The following is a 12,046-nucleotide window of genomic DNA, read 5'->3' as shown; positions in this document are numbered from 1 at the left end:
TAATTTTTTGTAGTTTTAGTAGACATGGTGTTTCACCATGTTGGCCAGGTTAGTCTCGAATTCCTGAACTCAAGTGATCTGTCTGCCTTTGTCTCCCAAAGTGCTGGGATTACAGGCATTGAGCCATTGTGCCCAGCCCCTAGAATCCATTTTTGTACATATCATGAGGAAGGGATCCAGTTTTAATGTTCTCTGTCATGAGCCAGTTTTCTCAACACCTTTAACTAAAAATTGTCCTTTCTCCCCTGATTTGTTATACATTAGGTTCTTTTATATACATGTGTCTGTGTCTATGCTGTTTTATTGGTCTAGTTTTCTGTTTCTGTGCCAATGACACATTGTTTATATTTCCAAATTCAAAGAAACAAGAAAGAAATGATAAGGGAGAAATAAAATAGAAAACAAAAGACAACAGTAAAAATTAAGCAAACCAAAGCTGATTCTTTGAAAAGACCAATAAGAGAGACAGACTTCTGACCAGAGTGACCAAGAAAAAAAAAAATCAAAAAACCAAGATATAGAATGATAAGAGGGCAATAACTAGGGAAACATAGATTTTTTAAAAAGAATTATAAATGGCACACCAATGAATTTAAAAACATAGATGAAAATAAATGATACATTATTAGAAAAATACACCATGCTAAAAATGGCACAAAAAGAGAAGTCTTGAATAGTCCATTGAGTATTAAAGAAATAAAAATGGTAGTCAAAGAACTTTCCTCCCTTAAAAACCCAGTAGGTTTTGCAGATGTGCTGTAGCAAACTTTCAAGGAATAGTTAATTCCAATCTTATGCATAATAACAAGAGTAAAATCTATTTATTCCATTTTTTGAGGTTAGTACACCCTAAATTATAAAACTGAATGAGAGAACCCCAAAAAAGATAATTCTAGGGCCACTTATGAAACAAAAATCTCCCCTCCAGAGTTAGCTAACAGACACTAACAGTGTATCCAAAAATGCAGATTATGACCCAGTGGAGTTTACCCCAGGAATGTAAGAATGTTATGGTTCAGGCTATGTGCTGTGGCTCACACCAGTAATCCTAGCACTTTAGGAGGCCAGTGCAGGAGGATCACTTGAAGCCAGGAGTTCGAGATCAGACTGGGCAACCTAGCAAGACCCCCATCTCTACAAAAACAAAAATTAGCCAGGTGAGGTGGCCGGCACCTGTAGTTCTAGCCGCTCTAGCCTGGGTGATAGAGCAAGACCTTGTCTCTTTAAAAACAAAAAAGAGAATGTTGTGGTTCAACATCAATAGTATACTAATATGGCCGGGTGTGGAGTCTCACATCTATAATCCCAACAATTTGGAAGGCTGAAGCAGAAGGATCACTGGAGCCCAGGAGTTTGAGACCAGCCTGGCCAACACAGTGAAACGTCTCTACTAAAAATAAAAAATTGGTCAGGTGTACTAGTGCACACCTGGGGTCCCAGCTACTAAGGAGGCTGAGCCAGGAGGCTTACTTGAGCCTGGGAGGTTGAAGCTGCAAGGATCCAAGATTGTGCCACTGTATTCCAGCTTGGGCAAGAGCAAGACCCTGTCTCAAAAGAATACACACACACACACACACACACACACACACTACTGTGATTCACCATATAATTGGTCTAAAGGAGAAAAATTGTAAGATCTTAACTGATACAGAAAAAAGGCACCTGATATATTCCTTTTATGTTGAAGTTAGTATACCATCTTGATTTTTAAAAACTATGTGTGTAAGTGGGTTCCATTACTACTGAATTCCATTGGGGCTGGGCGCAGTGGCTCACACCTGTAATTGCAGCACTTTGGGAGGCCAAGGTGGGCGGATTACCCGCCTTGGCGGTTGGGAGTTCGAGACCAGCATGACCAACATGGAGAAACCCCGTCTCTACTAAAAAAATACAAAATTAGCCGGGTGTGGTGGTGCATGCCTGCAATCCCAGCTACTTGGGAGGCTGTAGCAGGAGAATTGCTTGAACCCAGGAGGTGGAGGCTTCGGTGAGCTGAGATTGCACCATTGCATTCCAGCCTGGGCAACAGAGTGAGACTCCATCTCAAAAATAAAAAAGGAGACATTGGGTTTGACGAGTTGAGAGATTTGAGATTTACTGCTCTCAGGTGACACTGCAACATACTGAAGACTATCAGAACACTGTTTCCCTTAGAGACAGTGAGTTGAATACTCAATACTGCTCTGTGAGTTGACCCATGGTTTGAGTGAGAAGCCCTGAGGCTGCTATGATCCAGTTCCCTAAGTAAATGAAGGGTGTTCTGTCACCAGGACTCAGTAGCCTCAGACACTGTGAGTAAACCAACTAATGCCCTACAAGCTCAGATTTCCTTGAAGGTAGTGTCATGAAGGTTGAGATACATTCTGACAGTCCATCTGCCCAGGGTGGGAAGAATCAATGTAACTTGGGAAGGGACAGTCCAAATTATCTGTTGTTAGCCAGGTGCAGTGGTTCATGCCTGTAATTCCAACACTTTGGGAGGCAAAGGTGGGGGGACTGCCTGAGCTCCGGAGTTAGACACCAGTCTGGGCAACATAGCAAGACCTCATTTCTGCTAAAAAAAAAAAAAAAAAAGTTCAGCTGGGTGTGGTGGCTCTCGCCTGTAATCCCAGATACTCAAGAGGCTGAGGTGGGAAGATCCCTTGAGCCCAGGAGTTTTGAGGCTGCACTGAGCCATGATCACACCACTGCACTCCAGCCTGAGCGACAGAGTGACACACTGCCTCAAAATGAAAAAAAAAAAAAAACCCAAAAACCAAACAAGGCTGGGCACAGTGGTTCACACCTGTAATCCCAGCACTTTGGGAGGCCGAGGCAGGCAGATCACCTGAGGTCAGGAGTTCAAGACCAGCCTGACCAACATGGTGAAACCCCATTTCTAGTAAAAATACAAAAATTAGCCAGGCATGGTGATGTGCACCTGTAATCCCAGCTACTCAGGAGGCTGAGGCAGGAGAATCGCTTGAATGCAGGAGGCAGAGGTTGCGGTGAGCTGAGATCACGCCATTACACTCTAGCCTGGGAGCCAAGAGTGACAACTCCATCTCAAACAAACAGACAAAAAGAAACAAACTATCTGTTGCTGGTGGTGGGTAAAAACACAGTTTTGGGTAATTGGGGTGTCCTGAGACAGAGAAATAGTGTTGGTCAGGTCAACCCCAAAGAAGCCTGAACTGGATTCACAGAGAGGATGATGGTAGGTTCAGAAGTCTGGGATGACACATAGGTTCACTAATGTGGTATGGGTCCTAATCATGACAGATCTATCTGCTCTTAGAAATTAATTTTGCTGACTTTCTTACTAGGAGGATAGGGCTGTTGTATCAATCTCCACCTCCTGGTTTCAAGTGATTATAGACTCTCGGTTGGCATTAAGACACCCAGTTTGAGGAGGACATTGATGATGGGCTCATTTCCCTCTTCTGCCAGTATGGAAAGTGGACACTGGGGCAAGAAGATGGCAATAGGTACTGTGTGATTTTGCTTTTAATGGGAGCACCCTAAGCAGCTGCCCTCCTTTATTAAGGTCAGCTGTCCACAAGTTGGCTAGGACTTCTGCAGGGGCTCAACCCAACAAGTCAGCTATTGTGGGTCAGACCAGGGTGATACAAATGGCATGGGGAGGTCTGGTTATAGTCCAACTGGCCTGCAGCACATTACTATGTTTAGTTTGCAAGAAATATGTCTACCCGATATGTCCGTAGACATACGAGGTTAGGTAGGAAGGCACATACCTCAATGAAGCATCCTATGGTGAAATTAGCTTCATTTCATAAGAGCTAATTGACGCGATCTCAACTATAACTGCAGCCCACAGCAGATCTGGTGAGGCAACCTGAGTGCAGAGACAAGGTAGAACAGGTGGCCTCAGTGTTGAGGGGAAATATCCATTTGCCCATCAGTGGAGATAGGGACACTAGGATTGGGTGATAAAAGGAGATAGAGTGTGGCTAGGGGTGACCAAGGCACATGTGACTTACTTTGGCCAAGGGCAGACTCAATATAACTGCCATGATTTTTTCTAGTCTCAGGATGGGTGAAATTAAATCAAGCACACATTTTTCCAACACCCAGGTTTTTGTTTGTGTTGAAGCTACAGAGGCAATTTCCAAGACATGGTTCAACATGGGACTGTATTTCTAAGGTATGAAGGTTTGGTCTTTTGCTCCTGTAGGGACATGAGTTCAGTTCCCTGCTTTCTCCACTGGCTTTTGAGTTTTACTGTTAAATGGGCTAATAAGTCAAGGGCCACATTTGAAATCCTTCAGGAATGTTTGGAAGCAATTCCAAAAAAACTTTGGAGAAATGACCAACTTCTGAAGGAGTCTTCAAAATCCTTCACCTCAGAAAACTTACTGTGGCAATGACTTAGTTGATTATAACAACTTTTGGGTACTCAGGTGATTTAAGTTTGTGCCTGTTGGTTTTGGATCAATCAGATTTAGTAGGATCAGGTTTCTTGATCACGTTCAATATTTATTTTTCCTTTGAATCTCAGGTGCAGAAGGTGGAGGAAGCTATACTCCACTGGTCATATTACATTTTTATCTTTGACCAATAAAATGCATATCTTTTTATTTACTTATTCACTTATTTATTCCGCTATATCTTCATTCCTCACTCCCGTTTCTAACACCCACCCCATCATAGGCAGATATTCCAATGTGATTATTGTCATTCTCTTTGATTCTATGTGTTCTGATAAGTGCAAATGTAATTAGGTTTGCAATCTCTTTGTGTTCTTTTCAAACTTTTAAATGTATTTAACATAGAAAAAGAGAAAGGTTTTGAAAATTTCCATGTACAGTTTAAAGACATGTAAGAAAACACCCATCTACCCACCAGCTGGCTTGAGAACTAGAACATTATAGTGTCTGAGTAGCCTCCTGTGGATCCCTCACCTCCTTCCCTTGCCCAGAAGAAACCACTACTTTGACTTTTATGTTCTCATTTCCTCGATTTCTGTGAAAAAGAAAAAAATTTTTTTTTGAGATGGAGTTTCATTCTTGTTGCCCAGGCTGGAGTGCAGTGGCTCGATCTCAGCTCACAGCAACCTCCACTTCCTGGGTTCAAGTGATTCTCCTGTCTCAGTCTCCCAAGTAGCTGACATTACAGGCACACACCACCACGTCTGGCTAATTTTTGTATTTTTAGTAGAGACGTGGTTTCACCATGTTAGCCAGGCTAGTCTTGAACTCCTGACTTCAGGTGATCCACCCACCTCGGCCTCTCAAAGTGCTGGGATTACAGGTGTGAGCCACCATGCCTGGCCTGCTTTTGAGAAAACTTCACCTCCCATGTATATATCACTGAACAAGGTATTGTTTTGTTTTGAAAACTGAATGGCAAGCACGCATCTAGCTGGTTATGAGAAAAGGCAGTATTGGTACAATTAGTTGAAGAGTCCCAGGAGAGGATAAGCTGAAGAGAATTTCTCAGTCACAGTGAGTCTGGCTTTAGTTTCCCTAAGAGTTTACAAGAGCTGCTTCTGGGGAAGTCAGAGGGTAAGGTTCTGAATGGGGCCAGGAAAATACACCCACGTCTCAGCACAGTCAGGGCACCGGCAGGGCTACTGTACAAACCAGAAATTAGTTGTCTGGTTTCCACATGGTTTGATGGGGAGTGGGTCGCTCTGACTCTTCGCTTCCAATCTCTCTCTAACTAGCCCCCACCCTCAATAGTAGATCACAGCAGGCAACTTCTGTGGGGTGAAATGCATGTCCACACCTGCTCCAGGCAGCTGCAGTGCTGGTGGGAGGGTGTGCAGGAGCTGGGGCAGCACATACTCAAAACCAGCCAAGCACAGACCGTCTGAGCCAGACCCATCTGGGCAGTCTGGCCTCAGGTTAACAGAGTATAGGTGTGGCTGTTTCCTCCTCAGTGAAGAGCAGGCTCTAAAGGATGAATGCCATGAGGAGTAGGTGACTAGGCCAAGAGAATAGACACTTTCTGCTATTTCTTCTCTTCCCCCTTTCTTTTCTTCTTTTTTTTTTGAAACAGGGTCTCACTCTGTCACCCAGGCTGGAGTGCAGTGGTGCAATCTTGGCTCGCTGCACTCTCAGACTCCTGGGCTCAAGCAACGCCCCCACCTCAGCCTCCCCGGTAGCTGGGACCACAGGCATGTACCACCATGCTTGGCTAATTTTGTATTTTTTGTAGAGATGAGGTCTCACTATGTTGCTCAGGCTGGTTTTGTACTCCTAGGCTCAAGTGATCTGCCTGCCTCGGCCTCCTGAAGTGCTGGGATTACAGGTGTGAGCCACTGTGCCTGGCAATTCCACCGCCTTCTTGTTTTATTTATTCCCTGTCATCCATGCTCCCATTCCTCCCAACTCTCTGACACAGGCATTTTTCAAATGTGTTTAACTTATATCCTTTTGTGTGCATTTCTGTAAGGTGTATACTTGGTGTGAACGTGCATATATTTGTAATTTGTGAGTAGTACTGTTATATGGTTCATTCTTTTCCACTCAATACTACGTGTCGAAGATCATCGTGTTGCCCTATGTACATCTAACTCACTGGCCTAACTCTTTGGAGTGCACCTGTCACTATTTCCCTATGTAGTCCCCTGGTGATGGACATGCAACATGTCTTCAACTTCCCACTGTTGCAAACCACACCATAATGAACACTTTCCCACATGACCCTTTATGGACCTGTGTGAGAATTTCTTTGGAGGGCCCTTGGGGATAGTGAATTTGACTACGTACTGCCACATTCATCTCTGGAATGGCTGCCAAAGTCCCTACTGTCAATGTATGAGGATCCCTATGTCCCCATATCCCTAAAGGAGTTGGCATGATTGAGTTTTTTAAAATTTTGTCTGTCTGTGAGATCTAAAGTGAAATCTCATTGTAGTTTTATTTTAGACGTTTCTGTTAATACAGCTAAACATCTTTTATTATGCCTGTTAGCTTTTTGGGTTTTCCACTTCAGGAAATTGCTTGTTCATATCCTCTGCAGACCTGTTTACAACTGGAGGCCCTGCTACTGTTTTTCCTCTCTATATGGGCTCCACTGATAATCCTAATCCTGTGGGAAGGCTGGACCCTACCCAGGGTTTTTACACAGCATACCAGGCTCTATAGTGCCTTTCCATGTGAATTTTAGGATCAGTTTATCAATTTCTTCAAAAAGACTGCTGAGATTTTAATAGGAATTACATTTAAACTATAGATCAATTTGGGGAGAATTGACATTATAACAATACTAAGTTCTCCAACGCACGAATGTTTTTCATTAATTTTACTCCTCTTTCTCTCAGCAATATAAGTGTACAGGTCTTTCACATCTTTTGTCAGATTTATTCCTAAGTCACATTTTTAGACGTTATTATAAATGGTATTTTAAAATTTTCTATATGCAACTGTTCATTGTTAGTATGTAGATATACAACTAATTGTTAGTATGTAGATATATAACTAATTGTCTTATAACCTGCAACTTGCTGAATTCACTTATTAGTTCTAGTAGGGTTTTATTTTTGGTGGACACAGTCGCATTTTCTACATAGCTGATCACATGGTCTATAAATACAGTTTTACTTCTTCCTTTCCAATTTGGATGCCTTTCGCTTCTTTTTCTTGCCTGACTGCACTGCCTAGAACCTTCAGTATAATGTTGAATAGAAGTGGTGAGAGTAGACATCTCTGTTTTGTTTCTGATCTTGGGGGAAAAGCACTCAGTTTTTACCACTAAATATAATGTTAGCTGTGGGTTATTTTGCAGATGCCCTATATCAGATTGATGAAGTTCCTTTTTATTTCTAGTTTGCCAAGAGGTGTTTGTTTTTTTAAAATCAGGAATAGATGTTAAATGTCGTCAAATGCTTTTTCTGCATTTACTGCAATAATCACATGGGTTTTCTTTTTTGATTTGTTAAAATATTGAATTATATGATTGATTTTTTTTTAAATTGTACTTTAGGTTCTGGGGTACATATGCAGATCATGCAGAATTGTTGCATAGCTACATACATGGCAAGGTGGTTTGTTGCCTCCATCCCCCCATTACCTATATCTGGCACTTCTTCCCATGTTATCCCTCCCTAATCTCCCCACCCCCCACTACCCCTCCCCTAGCCCCCTCCCAACAGACCCCAGTGTGTGATGCTTCCCTCCCTGTGTCCATGTGTTCTCATTGTTCAACACCCGCCTATGAGCATGATTGATTTTTTAATGTCAAGCCAATCCTGCATTCCTGGGATAAATTCTATTCCATTTTGTTATGATACGTTATCCTTTTAATACATTATTGGATTTGATTTGGCAAAGCTTTGTTTAGAATTTTTGTATCTCTTGAGCTTTCCATTTTAACACTAATGGCTCCTCAAATTTGCCTCCCCACCACGCACCTGTTTTCCGTATGACCCATTCCGCCTGCTCATATCCTCTGGACTGTGTCTGGGATGGTTACTGAGGCTGAGACTTTCCCCAAACCTAGGGAGGGCCAAAGAAAATTTAGAACAAAGATTTGAAAGCATTTTTTATGTGGTCAATCCCACCTCTGAGAACACGAATCAACTCCTGGCAGCAGTCTTGCCCCTTAACAAAGGCGTGTCACCAACCTGAAGAGCTATCTTCAAAGCCGCTCAGTACCTGACAGGTTAGTTCCTAAGAGAAAAGCATTATTAACTGCTTAGGAAATCCCCTGGCCCTAGATTATCCCCTCTGTCACTGCTCCCCCATATGGTACTGCTCTGTTCCAAAAAGGAAATATCCAATTCTTCCCACTGAAGAATTCTATCCCATTCTGACTACCTACTTGATAGCCCACACTCTAAGGGCCCAAATAACCCTTTCAAGTTCCTGACCTTGTTTTTTTTGTGGATGGCTTTTGTTTCCAAGATATTAGAGGAACACACAGGACAGGATATACTCTTTTCCATTGCACCATAGAAGCTCTTCTTCCTTCAATCTCCTCATTGCAAAAGTAACAATGGTAGTAATAGCAAGCACATAAACAGTGCTTACTACATGCTGTGCATTATTCTAAATACTTTATGTAGGCTAACTCATTTAATACCCTCAATAATCCTATAAAGTGCATATTACTACTATCCCCATTTTTGTTTTATTTATTTTTTAAGGGGGCTTTATGGCAAAACCCAGAAAGCCTGCTAGACAAATTCTAAAAGAGCTGTAACACCACTATCCCCGTTTTTACAAAAGAAACTACAGAAGATTGAGGTCAAGCGACTTGACCAGCTCTGGAATTTGAATCCAGGCAGTCTGGCTCGAGTCTACTGCACTATCATACTCACACATGACAGAATTGTGGCACCAACCCATGTTTGCACACAGTAGAGGGGCCCCCTGCCCACCATTCATACAAATTCTAAGGCTTTAGAATATGTCATGCATGTGTTATCTCTGGTGCCTTTGGCCAAATCTGGTGTCAGTGAGTTTCTCACTGCTGCTGACAACCAAATATATATGTTTGGAAACAAAAATTATGTAGGGATGGGTGTGGTGGCTCATGCCTGTAATCCTAGCACTTTGGGAGGCCAAGGGGTGTGGATCATTTAGGGCCAGGAGTTTGAGACAAGCCTGATTGACATGGTGAAACCCTGTCTCTACTAAAAATTATAAAAATTAGCTGGGTGTGACAGCAGGCGCCTGTAGTCCCAGCTACATGGAGGATGAGGTAGAAGAATCACTTAAACCCAGGAGGTGGAGGTTGAAGTGAGCTGAGATTGTGCCACTGCACTCCAGCCTGGGTGACAGAGTGAGCCTCTAAAAAAAAAATGCAGGGAAAAGAACACTTAAAAAAAAGACATTATTATTTAATGTCATCAGAGCCACAAGAAAAGAAAAAAACAAGGCATTCATGAAGCAAGATTAGGAAGCTATAAAAAGGAACATTTGCAAGACAACACCAACTAAAGAGATCTTAGAGTCATGCAATAATCAAAGGACCTTCAAAGCAGCCAGAGAAAAAGAACACCTACAAAAAAACAATTGGAGTAACAGTAGACTTTGCAACAGTAATCATGTAAACCAGACAAGAGTGTCATAATGTCCTCTTAGTGTCAGTGTTTAATATCCTTCTAAAAAGGTACTTTAGAACTGGGTACCTATCAAACCTATCTTAAGAAGAATAAAAGGAAAAAAGACATTTATAGATAAACACAGACTAAGACTTTCCACTTCAGTGATCTACACTAAAGGATCTTCTAAAGTTCTGTATATATTTCAAGAAAAAAAAAATCACCCAAAAAACAACAGCTGAGGTAAAAGAAGAAAGGTGGGCAAATAAAAGGTAAATGAGTATTTAAGCAAACAATGTCTGCATAAAATAACGATATTGTTAGTGTAGTCCTTAATAAGGGAGGACAAAAACAGTAGGCATAACATGTAAATTGGGAGACATTAAAGATTTATAAACTTTGTGAATTGTTTGGGTGGGGAGTAGGTTTAACTTTGGAATTTAGGTTAAATATATATGATAAGCTTTCAAGGCCATTGCTAAAAAAAAAACTTTGCTTTTTTTTTTTTTTTTTTTTGAGACAGAGCCTTGCTCTGTCACCAGGCTGGACTGCAGTCAGTGGTGCAATCTCAGCTCACCGCAACCTCCGCCTCCTGGGTTCAAGCAATTCTCCTGCCTCAGCCTCCTGAGTAGCTGGGACTACAGGCATGTGCCACCACGCCCACCTAATTTTTGTGTTTTTAGTAGAGACGGGGTTTCATCATGTTGGCCACTATGGTCTTGATCTCTTGACCTGATGATCCACCTGACTTGGTTTCCCAAAGTGCTGGGATTACAGGCGTGAGCCACCATGTCCGGCTTAAAAAAAAATCTTTGGGAGGGACTAACAAAAAAAACCCCACAAAACAGAAAAGGCACAAATAACATGAACAACATAAAAGATACAGCAAAAATTTTAAAATAAGAGAATATAATTAATTTGAAAACTTAGCTGAATTGGACCAGTTCCTAGAAAACTCATGTATTTATTGGATGAGATCACTATAACCTTAACTGTTCAAATACAGATGGCTAAAGATGCAAAAATCCTAAACAATTTATCAGCAAACCACATCTAGAATGAATAAAACAAGATTTAATATAACATAAAAATGTTGAGTTTAATCCCAGAAATCCAAGAGCAGTTTAACATTAGAAAATTCCCCTAAGGGCTGCGTGCGGTGGCTCACGCCTGTAATCCCAGCACTTTGGGAGGTCGAGGCGGGAAGATCATGAGATCAAGAGATCAAGACCATCCTGGCCAACATGGTGAAACCCCATCTACTAAAAATACAAAAAGGCGTGGTGGTGCACGTCTGTAGTCCCAGCTACTCGGGAGGCTGAGGCAAGAGAATCGCTTGAACGCGGGAGGTGGAGGTTGCAGTAAGCTGAGATCGTGCCACCACACTCCAGCATGGTGACAGAGCAAGACTCTGTTCTCAAAAAAAAAAAAAAGTTCCCCTAAGAAGGTGATTCTATGACTATGAGGGGGCAGCTTGGTCCTCTTTGATAGACTTAGAAAGAAGAGGAGGCTGAGGAAAAGGTAGGTCCCCAGGGAGAGGTGTCTTGGAAGAGGGCAGGCTGGGGAAGGGCCTGGGATCTGTGAAGGTCCCCACCTTGCATATTATACACTACTATAATCATACACAAACGACTCTAAGCTAGGTGCATTCACCTCATTTCACAAATGATACAACTAAAGCTGAACAAGGCCAGGAAATTCAACCAAGGTCACAACACTACTAAGTAGCTGAGCTGCAATCCAAATCCAGGTTGGTCTGGATCTTCAGCTCATGCTCTCACCACTATGCTGTTCTCCCTTTAATAGCAACAGTAGTAGGTGTTCAATAAATGGTGGCCCAGGGCCAGGTACTTTACATATGCCTTAACACTCACAACAACTGTCCCAGGTGGGCAGCCCCTTTTACTGATGAGGAAACTGATGCTCAAAGAGAACAGGTAACTTGGCTAAGGTCACACAACCAAGATGTGGGGCCTCCCTGCTTTAAAATTGGGCCTGCCAGACTCCACAATACACTTTTCCTGGATTAGCATGGGTGTGAATGGAGCTCAAGGG

The 12,046-nt window shown here is 42.2% G+C and overlaps 1 long non-coding RNA gene and 1 other non-coding gene across 3 annotated transcripts in view; both read right to left on the bottom strand.

Annotated features, from left to right (window-relative positions):
- LOC103790240 (uncharacterized) overlaps positions 1-12,046 on the bottom strand; it is a 79,176-nt gene that overhangs the window by 30,480 nt on the left and 36,650 nt on the right. Inside the window, exon 4 of one of the 2 annotated variants that reach the window (XR_013531741.1) lies at positions 8,357-8,441. The exons of the other annotated variant lie outside the window; for it this stretch is intronic. This is a non-coding gene — a long non-coding RNA (uncharacterized LOC103790240). The remainder of the gene's footprint in view (positions 1-8,356; positions 8,442-12,046) is intronic. 2 annotated transcript variants of the gene reach the window in all.
- LOC118150791 (U7 small nuclear RNA) lies at positions 9,091-9,152 on the bottom strand. Its single transcript, XR_004738928.1, has one exon. It is a non-coding gene; the product is annotated as a U7 small nuclear RNA (small nuclear RNA).

Source organism: Callithrix jacchus, chromosome X, assembly GCF_049354715.1.
Source record: "Callithrix jacchus isolate 240 chromosome X, calJac240_pri, whole genome shotgun sequence".
Lineage (NCBI taxonomy): Eukaryota > Metazoa > Chordata > Mammalia > Primates > Cebidae > Callithrix > Callithrix jacchus.
Note: the sequence above shows the minus strand (reverse complement) of the source record. Positions and strands in the feature narration are given on the sequence as shown.